Here is a 21,797-nt window from a genome sequence, read left to right as displayed (position 1 = left end):
CCTTTTGATTATTAAGGCTCCATAACAAATTGAAGTTCAGGGGAAAATACATTTTGTAGTTGATAGAGTAATAAGAAGTGGCAGTTTTCCTTTCCATGTTTTAGCTTTCACTGCTTTTACAGAATAAAGATAGTTACCTAATCAGACTGTGCACCATTCTCCACCCGCAACTTCCTTGCCCCTTGCTTTTTTGCTGTTCATGCCTTATGGTCCTCAACACTGGGTCACTCCTAGCATCCATGTTCTCCACTCCTACTCCCTAGTAGTGGAAGGCTATAAAAGAAGATGAGGAACTCACCACAAATTGATAGCTAATTTCACCTGGGACCTTATCAAGACACAGCAGTCTTTTCTGATTGACTCCCTATCACACTTTCTATGGAGACTCCAAATCTTGTCCTCAAACTCTAACTACATTCTGCATCCCATCTCTCAGCAGATGTATGACCTTGGCTACCTTCCTAAAATCAAGGCCACATGTGGTGAGATCACTCAGTTCCCCATCTACATATCTCAAAATAAATGTCTCTATAAATTTACTCCTTTGCTACATTTTTAGAAGATAATGTGACTTCTCCATGCTCAACTAAACTGCTCCCCCACCTCTCTCTCTGTCTCTCTTACTCTGTCTCTGTCTTTCTCTCTCTGTTTCTGTCTCTGTGTCTCTCTGTCTGTCTCTGTCTCTCTGTCTCTGTTTCTCTCTCTCTCTCTCTCTCTCTCTCTCTCTCTCTCTCTCTCTCTCTCTCTCTCTCTCTCTCTCTCTCCATTCCTCTTACTCCCTCTTTCATTTTCATTTTCAATCTCTTATCTATGGGCTCTTTCTCCACTGTCTACAAATATATGTTCAAGTCTCACTTCTCCCCATCCCAAACAAATCTGCTTTGAATTCTGCAATTCCATCAAACCATATCCTTGACCTCCTTTCAATTTAAGTTCCTAGCAGATGTAATCTATCCTTTTTTTTCTATCACTTATGATAGGCAAATCTTTTACTTTTGTACCAGTTGCATATCTTTTCCTGCAGTCTCCTCACAGTGGTAACAATTTTCAAGAGCCTTCATCCCACTATAAACTTGAACCTCATTCCTGCCCCTCCTTGATTTAGGTGCATTATTTTTCCAGGACCCAGACTTCTGCACTAGTCTGGAGTCTCCTCACCAAACTCCTTGTGGAAACTCTCCTCTCAGTTTCCAGTATTATTTTATATGTAGTTCTCCCCCGAAAAGAATGACTTCCTTTAGGGCAGGGACTGTCTTCTTTTCTTATATTTTAGCACAATGTTTGGCACATAGAAAATGCCTAAGAAATGTCTATATTTATTTATCTATCTATCATTACCTGTTCATTCATTAACTCCTTGATTATCCTTGACAATCACCCAAATGCTACTAAAATTTGTCTCTCAAATGTTACTAATGATTTCCTCTTCATTTCTAAATTCAAGGCTTTTTTCCAGTCCTCATTTCCTTTGACCTTTCTTCAGGACTGAGAACTGTTAATCACTTATTCCTGACCTTCTTCCCTTGCCTTCAAAGACACTCTGTTCTCCTGGCTCTTTTTCTACCTCTCTTACTACGTGTCTCTCAATCTCTCATCACCCTCTCATGCCCTAGAGCGTCTCCAAAACTTGATCCTGGGCTATCACTTCTCTACATATTTTCTAAGCACTTAGCAGAGTGCCTGACACACAGTAGGTGCTATATAAATGTGTTCCCTTCCCCTGGTGATCTCACTAATTTCCATATGCAAATGAATCCAAAATCTATATGTCTAAGCATAACTTTTTTTGCTATGTTGAATTTTCAGTTGACTGTTGGACACATCTACTAGGATGTCCTGAAGGCACCTCAAACTTATCATGTGCAAAACTTATCATCTTATCCTCTAAACCTGTCCCTCCTCCCAAATTCCTTATTTCTCTTGATGACACCACTATCTTCCAAACCACTCAGACTTGAACACTAGGAATTCTTTAAATCTTCTCTCTTCCTCAACCTCCACTTCCAATTAGTTCTGAGGTACTGCCTCACCTCCACATCAGCTCTCTCATTCATTCCCTTTTATCTATTCATACTGGCCCATACCCAATTCAGACCCACAGGTTGTGGAAAGCCAGCATGGTAGTGGAGACTAGATTTGGACTCAAAGGACCTAGATTCAAATTCTGGCTCTGTAGTAGCCCATATAACCTTAAACTAGTCATTCTACATCAGTTCGTTCAGTCTGTTTCCCAAATAGTCTTAATATTCACTCACCTTTTCAAAACCCTTGCTTGTGTCCCTATTGCCTATAGGATAAATCACAAACTCTTTACCCTGGCATTTAAGCCCTCTACAACCTAGCTCCAACCTAACTTTCCAGGTTGATAATACATTATTCCCTCTACTCTATGTTCCAGCCATACTAGACTCTTGTTCTCCAAATGTCATGTGCTATATGCCATCTTTGTGTGTTCTGATAAGCTTCTTAACAAATACTGGTTGAATTGAATTGAAAATAAAAGCAGAGAGGTTCACACAGTCTAGTTTTTGGTCACATCATTAATCCATTCATAAACACCAAAGATTGATTTTTCTCTCCCTTTCTACACTTAGAAGCCACACAAAACTCTGCCGTGATTGTATGCAAATAGTTATAATGCAGAATGCTTAAGGAAAGAAGTATTCTGAGGCACACAGGAAAAAGAACTCATTATTTCTGCTGAAATTAAGGAGATTATGCATATTTAGACATTAATAGCAAGTGCAAAATGGATTTTAAATACTCAGTTAAAAGCATTGAATCAAACTAGCCTTGGTCCTAATTCTAAGAGAAAAGAACAATGTGATGAAGGATTCTTTTCTTCATTAAAGAAATTCTAAATATATTTACAAATCATAATGAGAATAAATAGGTTACAAAAAGGGGGGAGGTGAGCCGAGAAGATAAAACTAGGAATGGAAAACTTCAAAATACAAAAGATGAATTAAGAACTAGCTCAAATGAAAATGAAGAAGTATTGATCTATAATCTAAATATAAATAATGGCAAAGGCTTGCTTTAGGGTGCCAGTCTGGGATTGTTCCATAAGGCTTAGCACTTAATCATGTTAAGTCTTTATAGAAGAATTTCTTTCTTCTACTGCATTTATTTGGAAAGCAAAAATTCAAAACAGTCAGTTTTTTGAAAGGAGCTACAGTTATTAATGCCTATGATAAATGCTAGCAATTTGCATGAATGTCGGGTTGGGATTCTTTGATTAAACAAGGATTTAAAAGGCAAAGAAACAAATGTCCTTTTGGCCCAGAAAGTTCAGCTGGATAACATGAACACTGATATGATAATAACAAGTGATTCAATTAGGCTGCCTTGTAGGTCAGTTGTTCCAATTCTCCTTACAAAAGATAATCAGTTTTTCAAGAGCTAGCTTTCTTATTGGAAAAGTTACTTTGATCATAAACAACACATGTATGTGTGTGTGAATACTAGGTTATAATTTGTCTTTTTTTCCATTTAGGTAAGTTGATGTTTAGTTAAAACTAATACATATAGTATGAAATAATTTGAGAGAAAAAAGACAAAATTAATTAATCAATCAATCAATTAATTAATTAATGGAAAGATCTTTCTCATTCATTAATAAATAAATATAATTTGGTGTTAATGTGGTGCTATATAAATTAACACCAAATTATATTTATCTATTTGTATTAAATTGCTAGACTTATAATCATAGCTTTAGACCTAGAAGGATCCTAAATTTGTAGATGTGAAAATTGACATATGCTTAGTCTCAGTGGTTTGCTAGTCCATTTACACATTTATGTCATTGTAGAGGAAAAGCATAGAGTAGTGAATAGAGGGCTAGTCTTGCAATCAGGAAGACCAGGATTCAAGCCCTGCCTCTGATACATACTAGCTGTGCAACACCTGAGCTGTCATTTAACTTCTTAGTGGGCTAGCTAACTCAATAAGCCACTAAATTACATGCAAGTTGTTGATTTGCTGATAAAAATCACTGGTCTGAACAAAAGACAAATAGTGGATTTATTGGGACTCTAGCCATCTGCATCTCTGAATCAGAAGAGTTATAATTGCAAAGGGTGCACTTTCATATTAACTTGTAGATGCAAAAATCCCTGAACTGGACTGTAAGTAGAGACAGATCTGAGTTCTAATCCTAGCTCCACCAACTAGCCAGCTATATGACATTGATCAAGTCAATAAACATCTCTCAGTCTTAGTGTCTTTGTAAATTAATGGCTTGGGAAAGATTCTTTTGCTCTAAAATAATGATCCTATGGATCTCATCCAGTTTTTATATTCTATTAAATTGTAGTAATATTGGAGATATGAATATAAAAGCAGTTACTGATCTGAACACAATCCACATTTCAGGGTCAGGTAAGTTAGTTTATGGTGTTCAAACTAGTGCCTTCCACATTTGTATTGATAATGCATTTTTGTTTTTTGTTAATGTAATTTAGCTTCTTAATGGGAAGATCTTTCCCATTCATTAATAGGCTCATGTGACCTGCTTAAGTTACATGGAAGCCTGAGTCACATGAGTCTAAGTCACATGGAACAGGAAGGGGTGGAACAGGAAGGGTGGAGTAGGAGCTAGAGCAAAGTTGAGAGGAAGTTAGAGAGCAATCAGAGCTGGGAAAGGCATCTGGCTAATGTGAGTGAGAAACCTTGTTTGTGATATGTTTAAGGGAGCTCCTTTGTGGGAATCCTAACAGAGGGAAGGCTTGGGGCTGGTGTTGCCTTCTGTACTGTTACTGTGTATACATTTCTTTGTTACTATGATGAATTCGGCTTTCTGGTGTGTGAATAAATGTTTTGGTTCTGTCTTTCATGGAGAGAGTCTGCTGTAGATTCAGCATTGTACCGATATATTCATGGCCACCATAGGTGCTGTGAATATTGTGTTGGTGCTACAACATTTAACAACCTGCTGAAACAATTCCAAAGCAAGTAAAGAGTATGGAGAGCCAATACCTTCCACAGAACAGGATACCTGAAGTCAAGAAATAGTACCTTTAGTACTTCTATAACTTCTGGCATTTCAAAAACCAATACACAAAAACCTAATTCTAGGGCTGGTTCCTATATGTGTTTTGGTACTTAAAAATCACTGTATTTAGAAGTATTATATGGTCTGCTAGTTTAAAATGTAGGTCATACAAAAAGAGATATATTTTTGAATGTCATTGTCATAGTTATTCTTTGCTGTTTTTAAGTGATCTGTATTGATTTTGAGGTCTATTGAGCAGGGACGTCCATAAGTAAGGAAGTTACTTATTTCTTTTACTACAAGAATATATAACACTGAAAATTACAAAAAAATACAAGGATATTCTCACTGCAGATGGGCACAATAATTAACAAGTTAAAATACTTTTAGGAGAATCAATTGGAGATCATGAAATATCTAAGAATAAAGTGATTTTATCAGTTGCCACTGATATTTTTCAACATCTGGCGCTTCTCTAATAATGCCTGATTTTGTGTTAGTAGGACAAGGGAGTGACCAGGAATGGTAGAGAGAAATAATTGGATGGGGCAGAAAATGAATTTATTAAAAACTCAAAAGTTCATCATGTAGGAAAACTCAAGTTTTATTTTTCTTTTTTTTTATCTCCATGGCCTATTTAAGACTATCCTTATGTCATTCTTTTAAGGCCTAAAGGGGCAAAGCCAATAATTTCAAAATATACTCACTTTGAATCACGTTTTCATTAAAAAACAAATTTAATTAGTCCCTATATAGGTTTCTTCCATAGTATTCCATCACTTTTTGAATACATTAAAGAACCCACAGCTAGAGTTGAATACCCAGTAGCTCACTCTCTGCTATAAAATAATTTCTATTAATTAAAAACAATGATTATTAAAGTTCTTATTTCTTACTACTCTAGCTGAATCATGTGCAATAAACTAAGTCATTTTTTCACTTCTAATGGATGATAATGACTTTCAGAATTGAGATCTGATTAATTCTGTCAAAAAAAATAATCTAGTTTCACATTAGAGTCATGGTGATATAGTCAGTATAAAGAGAAAGGGTAGCGGGACCTAATCCCTGCTGCAGGGGAGGCTGAGACTTATAGATTCCTTAGGAAGATCTGAGATACAGGAGGAGGAAAGTCAATGCCACTGATATAGTAAGTCCCTGGGAGTGGAGAACCACCAGACTGGCCAAGGGGGGCAAAATTAGACTCTTCAAGATTGGCAGAGACAGGGAGACTCAGCTTCAAAATAAATGAGAGACAGAGACAGGCAGGGACAGAATGACACAGAAAAAAAAGGAAGGGAGGAAGGGAGGAAGGAAGGAAGAAAGGAAGGAAGAGAGGGATGGAGGGACACAGAGAAATAGAGACAAATATAGACACAGATACACAGAGAGAGGGAGAGATAAAAGAGAAAGTAAAGAAAAAAGAAAGAAAAAGAGAAAGAAAAGAAAAAAAAAGAAGGAATGAAGGAAACGGAGAGGAGAGGAGAGCAGATGAGAGGAGAAGAGGAGAAAAGGAAAGAAGGAAGGAAGAACAAACAGTGACTTTGAGGTAAAAAAATATGACTTTCAGGTCTGGTACCAACATGACTAGGTATCTTACACTGGGCAACTTTTTGACCCTCAATTTCCCCAGCAATAAAATAGGGGTAATAATACTCATATTACCATAGTTACAACTTTAGAACTAGAAGGGATATTAGAGATCATCTAGTTTAAACCTTTAATTTTTCAGATATGAAAAGTGATGACCAGAGAGATGAAGTGAATTGTCCAATTTCTTGAGGAACTGACTTGGGATTCATACCCAACTACTCTTTTTATAATTATTTTAAATTAAGTTAAATTAATTTTAATGAAAATATATTTTTCTCTCCCCCTCACCTTTCTCCCCTGAAAAATAAAACTAGATACAAAATTTTAACAAATATGTATGGTCAGACAAAGCTAATGTCCATATTGGTGTGCTTTAATTACATATCAAATGTTCTTTCCCTCATGCACACTCTATTTCTCCACTACCTACTTCTCAAGATATTGTGAGACTATTTTTAAACCTTAAAAATTATGAAGCATTGCTTTGTTATGATTGTAAAGCCAATCAACTAAATCTCTTCATTTCTTTCCTTCTGTCTTTATGCCTATTAGTTTAGGCCCTGATTCTACACTCATCTATCTAGCAAGCCTCACTCACCGTGCTATATATGTCACCAGTGACATATACCTCATCCTTTCTTCTCTAGAAGTACATATACTGTAATCCCAGAAAATATCCATTAGTGTTAAGGCAAAATGGTCAAGGGCTAGAGGATTCTTCCAGGAAATGCAAGAGCAAATACTTTATCTAGATTTGCATTTGACTTTTTGAAGATAACTCATTAAAGTTATTAAATACCTTATTGTTATCATAACTTATAAGTAACATTAAATATTTTAATGTATTAAATGTTTCTTTTTTTTTCCAGTTTTCATCACACTTTACTTATTGTTTGTTGACTATTAAAATCCTTTTGATTCAACAGAGCAAAATGACACTTAAAAAGCTTTTTTTTCCAATAATGTCTCACATACATACATCAGAATTAGTCCTTGAAAGATTTAACAACAGAAACAGTCTTGTTCTCTGACTTCATATCTGCTGATGTCCAGTGTGTGAAAGTGTTGTATACTTGACAAAGGTGATGGCCACTGTTGTGGAGGAGATGCAATAAAGATAGTTTGACTTGACAATAGATTCCTTATTAATAGGCAGGTCTATGGATATGGATAAACCTGTCTTGTGCATGAAATGGTGATGGGTAAAAGTAGATTTAGCCCAAGTCTGTCCTGGAGTTTGGTAACTGTTAAGTATGTCAGAAAATCATAAATGTATGAGGAAAACTGATATTATTTCACTCTGGGAGGAGAGGAAAAGATTATTTAATAAGGTCATCTACCTTGAGTTTCTTTGCCTCATGAGAACCAACTGGTTCTTATTGTAATGAAGCAAGAATGTCAAGTGTTTTTCAGGGCCATGGGTAGCAATTTTGTAGTAATGGGGCCTTAAAAACAGGAATACCAAAGTATCATTGACCAACTGAAGAGTTAATAAGCTTCAGCAGGTCATAATCAAGATAATGTCTTGAGTACAACATTAGTGTAAAACTTTCAGCCTACATTTATTCTGCACTCGGTATCATTCCTGGATGATATGAGAAATATAGAGTTCCTGCTGTTAAGAAGTTTCAATCTAGTTTCAAAATAACTTTTTTTTTTAATTTTTTTATTTAACTTTTAACATTTATTTTCACACAATTTTGGGTTAGAAATTTTCTCCCCTTTTATCCCCTCCCACCCCCCCAGACCCAAGCTTTCTAATTACCCCTGTGACCTATCTGCTCTCTCCTCTATCCTCCCTCCCTGCCCTTGTCTCCGTCTTCTCTTTTGTCCTGTAGGGCCGGATAGCTTTCTTAACCCCTTAACCTGTATTTCTTGTTACCCAGTGGTAAGAACATTACATTGGGTCCTAACACTTTGAGTTCCAACTTCTTTAGCTCCCTCCCTCTCCACCCCTTCCCCTTGGAAGACAGGCAGTTCAATATAGGCCATATCTGTTTAGTTTTGCAAATGATTTCCATACTAGTTGTGTTGTATAGGACTAACTATATTTCCCTCCATCCTATCCTGTCCCCCATTACTTCTATTTTCTTATGGTCCTTTCCCTCCCCATGAGTGTCGACCTCGTATTGCATTCTCCTCCCCATGCCCTCCCCTCTATCCTCCCCCCCACCCTGCTTGTGCCCCTGTCCCCCACTCTCCTGTATTATGAGATAAGTTTTCCCATCAAAATGAGTGTGCATTATATTCTTTCCTTCAATGGAATGTGATGAGAGTAGACCTCATGTTTTTCTCTTGCCTCCCCTCTTTATCCCACCACTAATAAGTCTTTTGCTTGCCTCTTTTATGAGAGATATTTTGCCCCATATAACTTCTCCCTTTCTCCTCCCAATATTTCTCTCTCACTGCTTGATTTCATTTTTTTTTAAGATATGATCCCATCCTCTTCAATTCATTCTGTGCACTCTGTCTCTATGTATGTGTGCGTGTGTGCGTGTGTGTGTGTGTGTACTCCCACCCAGTACCCAGTTACTGAAATGTTTCAAGAGTTACAAATATTGTCTTTCCATGTAGGAATGTAAACAGTTCAACTTTAGTAAGTCCCTTATGACTTCTCTTTGCTGTTCACCTTTTCATGGTTCTCTTCATTCTTGTTTTAGAAAGTCAAATTTTCTTTCCAGCTCTGGTCTTTTCATCAGGAAAATTTGAAAGTCCTCTATTTCATTGAAAGACCATTTTTTCTCCTGAAGTATTATACTCAGTTTTGCTGGGTAGGTGATTCTTGGCTTCAGTCCTAGTTCCTTTGACTTCTGGAATATCCTATTCCATTCCCTTCTATCTCTCAATGTAGAGGGTGCCAGATCTTGTACTATCCTGATTGTATTTCCACAATACTTGAATTGTTTCTTTCTAGCTGCTTGCAATATTTTCTCTTTCACCTGGGAATTCTGGAATTTGGCCACAATGCTCCTAGGAGTTTCTCTTTTTGTATCTCTTTCATGTGGTGTTCTGCAGATTCCTTGAATATTTATTTTGCCTTCTGGTTCTAGAATCTCAGGGCAGTTTTCCTTGATAATTTCATGGAAGATGATGTCTAGGCTCTTCTTTTGATCATGGTTTTCAGGTAGTCCCAGAATTTTTACATTGTCTCTCCTGATTCTATTTTCCAGGTCAGTTGTTTTTCCAATAAGATATTTCACATTATCTTCCGTTTTTCGAATCTGCGCGGTATGTTCTGAGATATCTGTCTTTCTCATAAAGTCCTTAGCGTCCATCTGTACCATTCCAGTTTTGAAAGATCTATTTTCTTCAGTGAGCTTTTGAATCTCCTTTTCCATTTGGTTGATTCTGCTTTTGAAAGCATTCTTCTCCTCATTGGCCCCTTGCACCTCCCTTGCCAACTGAGTTAGGCTAGTTCTCAAGGTGCCAATTTCTTCAAGATTTTTTTGGTTCTCCTTTAGCAGGGAGCTGATCTGCTTTTCATGCTTCTCCCTCATCCCTCTCATTTCCCTTCCCAGTCTTTCCTCCACCTCTCTAACTTGATTTTCAAAATTCCTCTTGAGCTCTTCCATGGCCTGAGCCCATTGGGTGGGCTGGGACACAGAATCCTCGATTTCTCTGTCTTTGCCTGATGGCAAGCATTGTTCCTCCCCATCAGAAAGGAAGGGAGGAAGTGTTTTTTCTCCGAGAAAATACCCTTCAATAGTTTTACTTCTTTTCCCTTTTTTTGGCATTCTTGCCAACCAGTAACCTGACCTCCGAATGCTCTCCTCACACCCACCTCGCCTCCTCCTACACCACCTGAATGCCTAGGATGTCATTTGTTACTGGTAAACATACTGACAATGTAAGCTATTAACAAATACAACTGAGTACAGTACAAACCAAGGATAAAAACAGAAAAGACAACATGGCATAGTAAAAACAATCACTGAATTCAGGGCCAGAAAACCTGGATTCGAGTGTCAACTCTACTTGCTAGCTTGGACCTTGGCCAAGTCTTTTCTCTCTAGGCCTCAGTTTCCTTAACTATAAAATTAGGAAGTTGGATTATATTGTCTCTAAGATCCCTTACAGATCTAACGTTCAATAAGTCTATGGAATGCAAAAAGAAATTTGGGAGTCTTGTTAGGTGTGTGATGCTACCTTCCTTAGTTTCCTCATCTGTAAAATGGAGATGATAATAATAGCCCCTACCTCCCAGTGTTGGTGTAAGGATCAAATGATGTCATATGTGCTTTGTAAATCTTTAAATGCTACCCATTAACCATTTGGGGCAGGTGGGAGACACTGATAGTGGAAGAGAGAAAGAAGGAAAGCCAGAGTAATAGGAATGGGAAAAAAGTATTAACAGTATTTCTTAATGGGAATCAGTATATCATGAGACACGAATAGCTCTACAAATGTGAAAGCTGTATCGAAGTTCAGGCTAGCCTTTTATTGCTTCAGGAAGTGATCTGTGAAAGCAAGTGGTTTTTTGGAGATGGATTTTTTTTTCCAGCCTGGACCCTTTATCTCTTCTCTTCCGTAACACTTGACTCAAAGTTGTTATTCTGCCTTTAAGTTTGGGAGTTTACCAGAGAATCCTATAATTCCACAGAATCTTAGTAGTCATCTATTTCAATCTGTACAGTGCAATAATTCTCTTGCTAAGCTCCCTCTGAATAATTTCAGAGATTCAGAAGGATCTTACTAACACACACAGCAGCCATTTTTTTTTTTTTTTTTTTGGACAGGACTAAAGGTTAGAAAGTGGTCCTCTGCCTGGGGAAATCTCTTTTTCTAGCTAAACATCTCCAATCTTCTTATATCAAATGATTTCAAATTCCCACACTACTGTGGTCGTTTTCCTCTGAATGGTCCCTTTTATCAGTGTCCCTCTTAAAATGTGGTATCCAGTACTGAACACAATCCTCCAGACAGGATTTTGCGATTGCCAAGCATATGGTGGGGATTATTCATCTTCCTTGATCTGGACACTGTTCCATTGATGTAGCCTAAAATCACATTAGCTTCTTTTGAAACCACATCACATTCTTGGTTCCTTTTGAGCTTGGGGCCAAAGAATGCCATGTGAACAACTATTAAGCCTTAGTTTCCCTGACTTTCTTGAAGAAAGACAAATGGCATCTTCTGTAGGTCTTCCCTAGCCTTCGAGGCCCCACTCCAGCTGTTAATTCCTGCTCCTCTCACATTACTTTACCTCTACAATGTATATGTCTTGGATATACCTAATGAATTCTATTTTTCCTCCCTGATTAAGCCTAAACTCCTTAGGAGAAGAGATGATGTTTTTTTCCCTTTTTTTTTTTTGTATCCCCAGTAGGATCTCAGGACCTGATTTATATAAGTGCTTAATAAATGCCTATTGATTATCCTTTAACTTGGACTAGTACAATTAAACTCTTTTGACTCAAATTCTGAATACTACTTTTATCCATGTTAAACATAATCTTGTGAGTTTGGGCCCATTGTTTAAACTTGCTGAGATCAGTTTCCCCCCTTATTCTGTCACTGATTGTATGTATAGCTACTTTAACAGAAACAGGAATTCTGATCATATATATTTAAACCCCTATTTCTCAGTATTATGTAAAACTTAGCCCATCTGCCTCTTGGGAAACAAGATCTAACAAAAAAAAGTTCTTTAATGCATCCTTTATTTTAGCCACAACTGAATATCTAAGAATTCCTTTGTTTAAATGTATTTCTCCTTTAAGAAGAAAGGGGGGTGGGGAGAATGCAATAAAAGAACTCAGTTCAATAGATGTCCTTGTAGAAATCACCAGGATATGAAAAATCAGGACGTGGTTCAAGTGGGAAAAAAAATCAAATTTCATTTTGAAGGTTGAATTAACGGAGCAATTTTCTAGCCAACACTGTGTAATTTAAATTTAATTTACTGTGTTTGGAGCTGCCTCTCTATGACTGGTCGTTGAGACAGTTGCAGAAACTCAAATATGTCACATTAATCAATTCTATTCTTTGGTTTGTATTTCCCCTGGTGTTTATAACCTTTTCAGAAAAGAGACAACCTGCTGAAAGAGACAGACGAGTGATCAAGCAGGGTATTAGCTTTAGATAAGAGTCCATTTGGACAAGTGTCTCTAACAGCGTATTTAACCTCTCTCAGGTCAAAGTGGTACCTTGATCATCCCTAGCTGAGAACAGTCTACCCACAGCTACTCAGTGTCTATTCTCCTTCTAAATCTGTTCTTTCAATGATATTTAGGACTCTACACCGTAAGGGATGGTGAGAACTTGGGGGAATTTAGATAACAGAAATGCCTCCTGTGTGAGGAGATAGAGCTTTGAGAAAATGCTATGGGCACTGAATGTCTTATATGACTTTTTGGTGAATGGAAATCAACTGTTAAACTTTATCAGGGGTATTGTAAAAGAGAACAGCCTGAAACAACAACCAATAGTAAAGATGACCACCAAGTGATCAACACTTAATATATCCTAGCACAGTGGGAAAAGTGCCAGATTTAAGTTCAGAAGACATGGGTTTGATTCCTGGTTTTGTCACTTACTATCTGTGTGACTTTTGGCAAGTCATTTTGGATGTTAGGTTTCTCACCCCCAAAATGACCAGGTTAGACTTCTTCCACTCTATGATTCTATGAAATATTTCATTAATTAAATTTAACTTCTAGACTAGAATGATAGTTATATACTGAAGTGGATTAGAAACCAGGGATCACTGGGTAACGGATTTAAAGGTAGAAGAGACCTTAGAAGTCATCAAGTCCACTTTATAGATAAGTAAACTGAGGCACTAGAAGTTGTGACTTGTAGTTTCTGGCACACAGTAGGCACATTAAAAATGCTAGTTAATTGATTCATTCTCAGGGTCACATAGCTTGTAAGTGTCTGAGGCCAGATATACAAACCTATCTTGGTTACATTTTCTGCCTCAGAGGGAGGATCTTTTCCCACCCTTTGACTTTTGAAGTTCAGCATAGATGTGTAAGTTTTAAACATTTCAACAATGCAGGAATTTACTGTTCCTTTAAAGAAAAAATGACAATTATGACAAGCAACATATTGCTATTTTGTAAGGTAGAGAAACTATTATACGTGAAAAGGGGATAAAGAAATCAAAGTACACACTATTCATCTATTTCAATCAACAGTAACATTCTAAAACTTTATTATGTATTTCTTTGGCTTCCTAGCTTTAAGTAGCCCTGAAGAAAATAAGTCTATACAAACTGAAATGGAAGTGGAAGCAACAAAATCTACCAAAAACCAATCCTACTTGGTAAGGAAATGAAGAAATTCCCAAGTTATCATAGGAAGGCAATTGAGACTGTAATGCCTACCAATGAAGCACTAACTTATTCTCAATCTTTAATTGAAAAAGAAAAAATTTTGCTTCCAATCAGCCATATCATATCCTGCTGGTGTAAGGTGAATGTTTCTTTTTTTGTTAGAATTGTTTTTGCACAATAACAAAACAACTCATTGAAAATTTAATCTACCAAGCCAGTCACTTCTGCTTATGTGACACTATCTGCACTGTCATCTGATGTGTTTATTTTTCTTACTGAAATAAGTAAAGCAACTTGATTGTTTGGACATTATGTAACTTAGTCTTAGTGTGACATAGGTAGGGAACTGGTAGACATTTGGATCTGTCTGGTACTTTGTTCTGTATGAAACTGCCCTGGGAGATAGAGTTTCCTGTCTGGTTTCCATGAGATATTCTCATAGTGTCCCCAAAAGACTCGTTACTGGTTAAGCTGCCCTGGGGAAATCATGTAAGCCTCTGAATTTGCTTCAGAGATTCTTGGAGCAACATCTGGGCCGTTGTGCCTCTGACCTAATAAGAAGGGAATTTTGCAGAAACATATTTATTTATTCCCTCACCTACAAACAAACCATGCAAAGAAAATCAAGATAATTATGATTTTTATTCATGACAACAATAAAATCAATCCATTTGGTTAAAGAAAAAGTTCAATTGTTTGTTAGCTAAATTACTAATTATTATATATTATATATATATTAAAAATGACTAATCATTACTAATGATCAGTCAATCTGGTGACTGCTCACTTATAGACACTAATTTAGTTTCAAATTGCCCAAAACCAGACTTTCTCAACTTATTCGTTGTCCTTCTCCAGTTCAAACACCACATGGAAAATAAGAGTCTAATGTTTAAAGACGAAGAACACGAGCTGTCTATGCAGTGTAAGTCACCAGAAAAAGGACACCAGTGATGACAGTGACCAACAATCTATAAACACTCATCAAGCAAACACGCGAAGTGCTGAGCTGTGAGGATACAGAAAGGTCTACTGTATACACCTACTCCCAAGGAGTCTATGCTGTTTTAGTATAAGGAATTTGGAACAAACGAATCGGGAAAGAAAACAATCCTGTCCATATCAGGTCACCTTTCCTTGAATTTAGAGTCCCTCCCTATCAGAGGTGGTACAGTGAATGGAGCACTGAACTTGGAGTCCGGAAGACCTGATTTCAAACCTTGCCTCAGATACTTACTAGCTATGTTATTTAACTTCTCAGTCTCAATTTTCTCATATGGGAAATGGGGATGATCATAGGAGCAGCATCACAGATTCGTTGTTAGGATTAAATGAGGATATATTAATATATACAATATGTGTATATATGAACATATATACACATATATGTATACACATACACATATATATATATACATATATATGTGCACACATATCACTTCACAAACCTGAAAGTGCTATAGAAATGCTAGCCATTATTAGCTATTTTTATTCTTATTATTTTATTTACCCAGCACAACATCCCTGTGTGGAAGTCAGGGATGGGTGGCACTGTCTTGGGGTTGGTGCTAAGTCTCGACCTGTACTAAATACCTATTTGTTATTTGATGTGCATATGTGAACATGAGCATTCATGAATATTTAGGACAAATTGTAAGTGTCCCTGAAAAATTGCCAGCCTTCACATTCCTCTAACGTTGTCTCCCAGTTGATGCCCTGGGCTATTACAAAAAGTGACTGTAAATCAGCTGTCTGTTTGGAACAGAGACAGACAAGAAAGTCATTCCATTTTCTTCAGCCTTCTCTTGCCTGTTTAAAATGTATGCAACTGGCCCCAGTACAGTAGAAGTGACTTATAGAGAAAAACTCCACAAAAGCTAAGAGGTGGCAGGAGTTTACTGGTTCTGACATATGGTTTCATTTACATTAGAAGCTATTTCTTCTAAATAGTACAATTTAAATACGTGGAGAACAGCATAGGGAGGAAGATTCTGAATGAAGCTGTGTTAGACAAGGAGGAAATGACTTATCACACACACACATGCGCGTGCGCGCACACACACACATACATGCACATCCTGGAAGAAAATAGACTAAGGGAAACTTCAGAGTTTAAAAGGAAATTTTTACTATGACTTTTTTCTCTTAGAATATAAAATAATCCAGACAGTTTGGCAGCAGCTCCAAACAGTAAATTAATTTTTATAGTGTTGGCCAGAAACCACCATTAGATTAGGTGCCAAGTCATAATTATCTTCTTTTCTTCTCACCACCACCACCACTCCCCAGTACCTAGTACAATGTTTTTCACAATACAGGTCTTCCATAAATAGTTGAATGAATGAGTGATATACTCTCTGTTGTTTAATATTTTCTCACTATTAATCATAAAAATCCCAAGAGACTTTAAACTATTATATGTGGCATTTTATTCTCCCCCTTCCCCCCACCCAAGAAATAAGAATGATAATAGCTGTTTTTAGTTTCTTAAGAAGGCACTGGAGTTTTACAAAGGTGGGCAGTCCATTTGCGAAACCATGTATTTACTTTCAAACTTTTTTTGACGCGTAGTTCAGTTTTACTTATTTTTCTCTCCCTTTTTTCCCTTTTTCTTTAAAAATGTTATAGGAATGTATCTGTGGAGGGAGGGCAGGCAGGGTACTGGAATTAGTTCTGATGATATAACAAAAGATATCAATAAAAGATTTTTTAAAAAGCATTGGCATAATTTATAATTCTGTAGTCTAACAAAATATGACTTAAAATACTGTTCAAGTAGTACATGGATGGAGGGATAGAGAGGAAATATGAAGTGTGAAGGAGAGGGATCCCTTTCCCATTTAGAGATCTGTTTTTTTTTTTACTTCTATAAAGCTTATTTTGAAATTTTTAGGTGTTGATCATTACTTAAACTTATAGCAAAACTTGGAAATATAATTGTAAATTGATGACTATCTCCAGTATATGAAATACTGCTTATACTATTGTGAACAAAAACTTTATTCAAAAGACTTACTGAATCTATTAGTAATCTATAAATAGACCAAATAAGCTTAACGTTTGCAAAGGACAAAATTAGGGATGTCTTCTAACTAAAATCTGGGTACCTATCAAATTCACAGAATTTTTAGAGGTAGAGAACACTTATAATTCACCTAAATCAGTATTCTTATTTTAGCAGATGAGTTCACTGAGACCTAAAAAGGTAAGTAACTTGCCCAATATCACACAGCTAAAAAATAATAGTTTGGGGATAAAATACTCCCAGTCCTTCAAGGTTTTTTGCACACCATTTTGTCTCTCATCTCAGAGAGTTCATTTGTAACTATTCTACTAAAACTCACATCTATCCATCCATCTATCCACACACACTGACACAGACACATATAAATACATAGACACATATGTGTGTATATATGTTTATATGTGTATATGCATATATATGTATACACATACATACATACATATATATACATGTATTTCACCAATATGTAAACTACTGAAATAAATGAGTTGTGGGCAGGAAAGAACTACTCTAACAGAAGTTCAATTTAAGTCAGAATTCAAAATGACTTAAAAATAAAAAACAAAGCCTTCTAATTTCATAAAACTATAAACCCAAAGACTATCATAATCATAGCTTTATCTAGTCACTAAAGGACATAGTCAATTCAAAAAGCTCCCATTTTCTTTAAAAATAATATTGCCAAGAGATGCTCCTAAGATGATTTTCAAAACCTCCTTTCTTGTAGATTATACTCTGTATCTCTGCACATGAGTTCAGTACCCATCTCCTGAAGGCAGAGAGATAATCTATATTTATTGCATTTTTCCCTATATCTTTTTCCATGTCCTGGAACTTTGTAGGGCATAACGGGTAAGGCATCAACTGAATAAATTCTGTTTCTCTCCCCTCATTAAGTCATTGATGGAAATCCATACAATTTTCAGTGTGTGTGTGTGTGTGTGTGTGTGTGTGTGTGTGTGATTAAATACTGTTTCCAAAAAGTAAGGGATAATGAGACATTTCATTTTGCCCCTGCTCATACAGCTATCATTATGGTTTGGACAAATTATCTTATTACTTCTCCCAAATGACTAAACAGGAGTGATCATTTATTCTTGGTATTGGTATACTGAAGGGATAATCTGGAAGTTCACTGCAGAATCACTGTATTCTCCTTTACAAAATAATATGAGAATGAGATTCTCCATGGTGTTGAGCATTCTCCAAGAGTACCAACTTTGAAGTGAGAGATCTTGGATGGGAATCCTAATTCTACGACTTACACTTGAGTGTAAGTATAATTCTATGACTTGCACTTGAGTGGTCTTGGACAGGTCTTTAATCTCCAAGGCAGAGTTTAGTGATCAATAAAATAAGGAGGTTGGACTACATGATTTATGAGGTCTCTTCCACCTCCAAACCCCACAACCAAAAGCACCAAGGTGGCAGAGACATGAGGAAAGCAGCACTTTCTCTCTTCTCTCCTTACTCAAGGGAGAGGCCACGTTGGTCGGTGCACTTGGTTCAGGAAGTCACTGCACCTTAGTGAAAAGTGTTAAATTTGGAGTTAAATGTGGGTTTATGTCCCTATTCTGCTGCTTGGTAGTAGAATCATCATGGGCAAATCAATTTATCTCCCTCAGTCTCAGTTTATGCATCTGGTAAAATAAAGTTAATAAGAGTCATCCTGAACAACTAAGATGAGATAATGTAGGTAAATCTATTTGTAAACTGCAAATACATAAGAATTATTTTAGTATAACTTTTCAATTCAATTCAATGAGCATTTATTAAGTGCCTGTTATGTACCTGGCATGGTGCTAAGCCAGGAGGATACAAAAAAGGTAAAAGTCCCCACCCTCAAGGAATTTACAACCTTACCAGCATAGAGTCCTCCTTAAAGATTTCTACAGCAATTTAGGAAACAGAGAATCATCATTCAAAGGGAAGAGAATTGCATTTGGAATACAGTATTGCCTGTATGGCGCTGGGAAAATCATTTCATTTTCCTGGGCCTTACGCATCTATAAAATAAGGAGATTCAAGGTCTAACACCAGATCTATAAAGAACACTAAGGAACACCTTTGAGATCGTCGATTCTAACTCCCTTATTTTAGAGGTAATGGAAATAAAGCCCTCACTGGTGAAGGTTTGCAACCCAAGCTTGAACAATGGAAAAGAACACAGATCCAAGAAGTAGAATAAGACTTAGCATTTAATTTATTCTAGGGAAAAGGAGAATTTTTGAGTCTGGATGACTGAGAAGATAGTGTTGCTTTCAATACAAAAAGGAAAGTAAAGAGGATGATGCAAAGAACTTCATATCTCACCCTCCCACCAAAACTCCCCTTCTCAAAGTCTGTCCTTCCTTTTACCTTTCCTCTTTCAGCACCCTTTTCTTAGTCATGCAGGGCAACTACCTTTCTAAGTAGAGGCAACATGGTGTAGTGTTAGATTTAGTCAGCAAGATCTTGAATCCTGATTCTTTGATCCTTGAATCTTAAATCCTGATTCTGACTTTGTGATGGTGGCTCTAGGCAAATTATTTAACTTTGATGTGCCTTGAGAAACTCTCTAGGATTTATTTGCTAAAGCTTGTGATCTAAGTTAGTAGGGAGAATTCCCTGTGCTATAAAACCACAAATTTGATTTGTGATATTTAGTAAAACCTCATCATGACTTCACAGGTATATCACAGAAAGTCCCTTCTTTGCATCAGTTCCCATAAAGTTCTTAAGGGACAACAAACAGGAGAGATAAAATATCAAAGAAATGTTTTGTCCCCCTAAAGTGATCCATTGACTGAAAAACATCTGAGAACCACCACCAAGCAGAAATGACTTCAAATAAAAACAACATCCATAAAAACATACTTTATTTAACAAATTTGAAGAAGTCAAAATGGTAGAACTGACAGTAAAGGATGCATCCTGCATACAGGATAATAGCAATATAGGTTTGCATCAGACTTGCATTTGCTGGGATCATCATATTTTAAGTTATCTTTAGTTAAAGTTAGAAAAAAAATCCCTGATCTTTATAAACCCTAAACTCACCTCACTCAGGTACACATTTACCACATTTATTCAAATTCTAATAACTCATTAAAAACCAAAAATAACAAAGGTGAAAGAGGACATTCAATTTTCCTGTAGCACATATCACAAGTATGGTACAAATTTTGGTAAAGTAACACTTTTGATCAAACACTTCTACCTTTTTATAATTTCCACTAGTGAAGTTTACTAACTGGTTTCCTTATTATTAGCCCAAGACTCAACATCCTCATCTTTAAATGAGGCCTAGATTGCCTCTAAGGTCTCCTTCCAGCTTTGACATTCTATGAGTCTGTTGCAAAACTTAAAATGACCTTCAATAATTGAGTCTCCATTTTCTTCCAAAACATCTCTTTTTCCTGCCTCTTCCAGAACAGCAAGTCAGTTAATGCTTCAGTATGCGCTCAGAAAATGTCTCAATACCAGACTGAAATACTGTCTGTATACAACATCTCCCTAAAACAACAAGTGGTATATTGGAAAAGAACATTGTGTACTCATAGCACCAGAGCTCAGTTCTTGCCCCTTACAGACAGGGTGATCTTGAACAAGTTCTTGAAGCTTTCTGGGCCTCATCTTTAAAATGTCATTAACAATATTTATACCACCTACTTCGGAGGACTGTCATGAGGTAAGTGTTTTACAAATCATGATAAATGCGCATTTTTGTCATAAAAGCTAGAACAGCAATAACAGCTCTTTGGTTTGCCAGGAAGATTGCCCTTCCAGCCATTTCCCTCTCTACTATTCATTCTGGGGTGAACGACAAGAAGAGACATAATGTGTTGTAATGGAAAGAAAGCCAAGGAGACTGACCTCTGACACATACTGTCTGTGTGACCTCAAACAACCCTGTCATCTTTTCAGCAAATCTCTAAGATTATAAATTACAGGAAAAGTACCATCTGAATGGATGGAGGAACTTTCCATACTGTAAGTACCCCAAAATGATGAAATCAGAGGTTTAAACCAACCAAAAAAAAAAAAAGGTGTCATGATGATCAGAGATAAGATCTTATTTTCTTTTCATTATCAACAAGAAATCCAGACAAGTAATAAAATTTCATGCCAGACCCATGGATGTGATTTTAAAATAAATTAAAATTGACATCTGCCTTTCTCTGTATAACCCTTAATATTTTACAATCCAATATGTAAAGGGAGAACACCATGGGTTCCGTGTTCCATCTCTGACATTCAATTGTCTTCTGAAGGTATGGGAACAAGTAAGAAATCCCCAGATTGAGAGTAATCTTTGAATTTGCTCTGGTGACTTGGGGTTGACATTGTAACTGTAGCAGCAAGAGCAATTCTTCCCTTCACATCTGAGAAAGGCTTCTCTGCTCCAGTGATTTTCTCCCTTCCTCCACTTGATATCTTGGTGTCTATATAAGAGCTCTAAACTAACCAAGGTAATGGAATGGAATGAGAGGACGAGAATCTTGCCCTCTAGTTTCCTTACAATTTCAATTTAGCGATGCAACAAGTATTTCTTTATGATCTAACCTGTGCAAGAAGTGCCAACCTGTTCTGTTACAACTTAGGCAAACTATTATCTTCTTTGAGGCTTCTAAAGTGTCACCTTCCCTCCACCAACTTTAAACTGCTAATATTTCTACAATCTTTTCAGAGACCAATTCAATTTCCACCCAAGGTCATCAATTTCCACTCACCCTAATTTACAAGGTGGTTCATTATTACTTCATGCTGAAATATTGCCTTGCACATAGTAGGTACTTGATAAATATTTCTTGGCTTAATTAGAAATAGTTTGAGCTCAACAGAAGTGATGTCTGGCTTCTTGGATTTATGACTATGCTGCCACATCCTCTTGGTATGGTTTACTACATATTTATTGCCATGAGAA

General features: G+C 36.6%; 1 protein-coding gene across 23 annotated transcripts in view; it reads right to left on the bottom strand.

Annotated features, from left to right (window-relative positions):
* NRXN1 (neurexin 1) overlaps nucleotides 1–21,797 on the bottom strand; it is a 1,424,087-nt gene that overhangs the window by 43,815 nt on the left and 1,358,475 nt on the right. The gene's annotated exons all lie outside the window — the stretch shown is intronic.

Source organism: Notamacropus eugenii, chromosome 1 (assembly GCF_028372415.1).
Source record: "Notamacropus eugenii isolate mMacEug1 chromosome 1, mMacEug1.pri_v2, whole genome shotgun sequence".
NCBI classification, from domain to species: Eukaryota; Metazoa; Chordata; class Mammalia; order Diprotodontia; family Macropodidae; genus Notamacropus; species Notamacropus eugenii.
The sequence above is the reverse complement of the archived record's forward strand: the minus strand, read 5'-3'. Positions and strand labels throughout refer to the sequence as shown.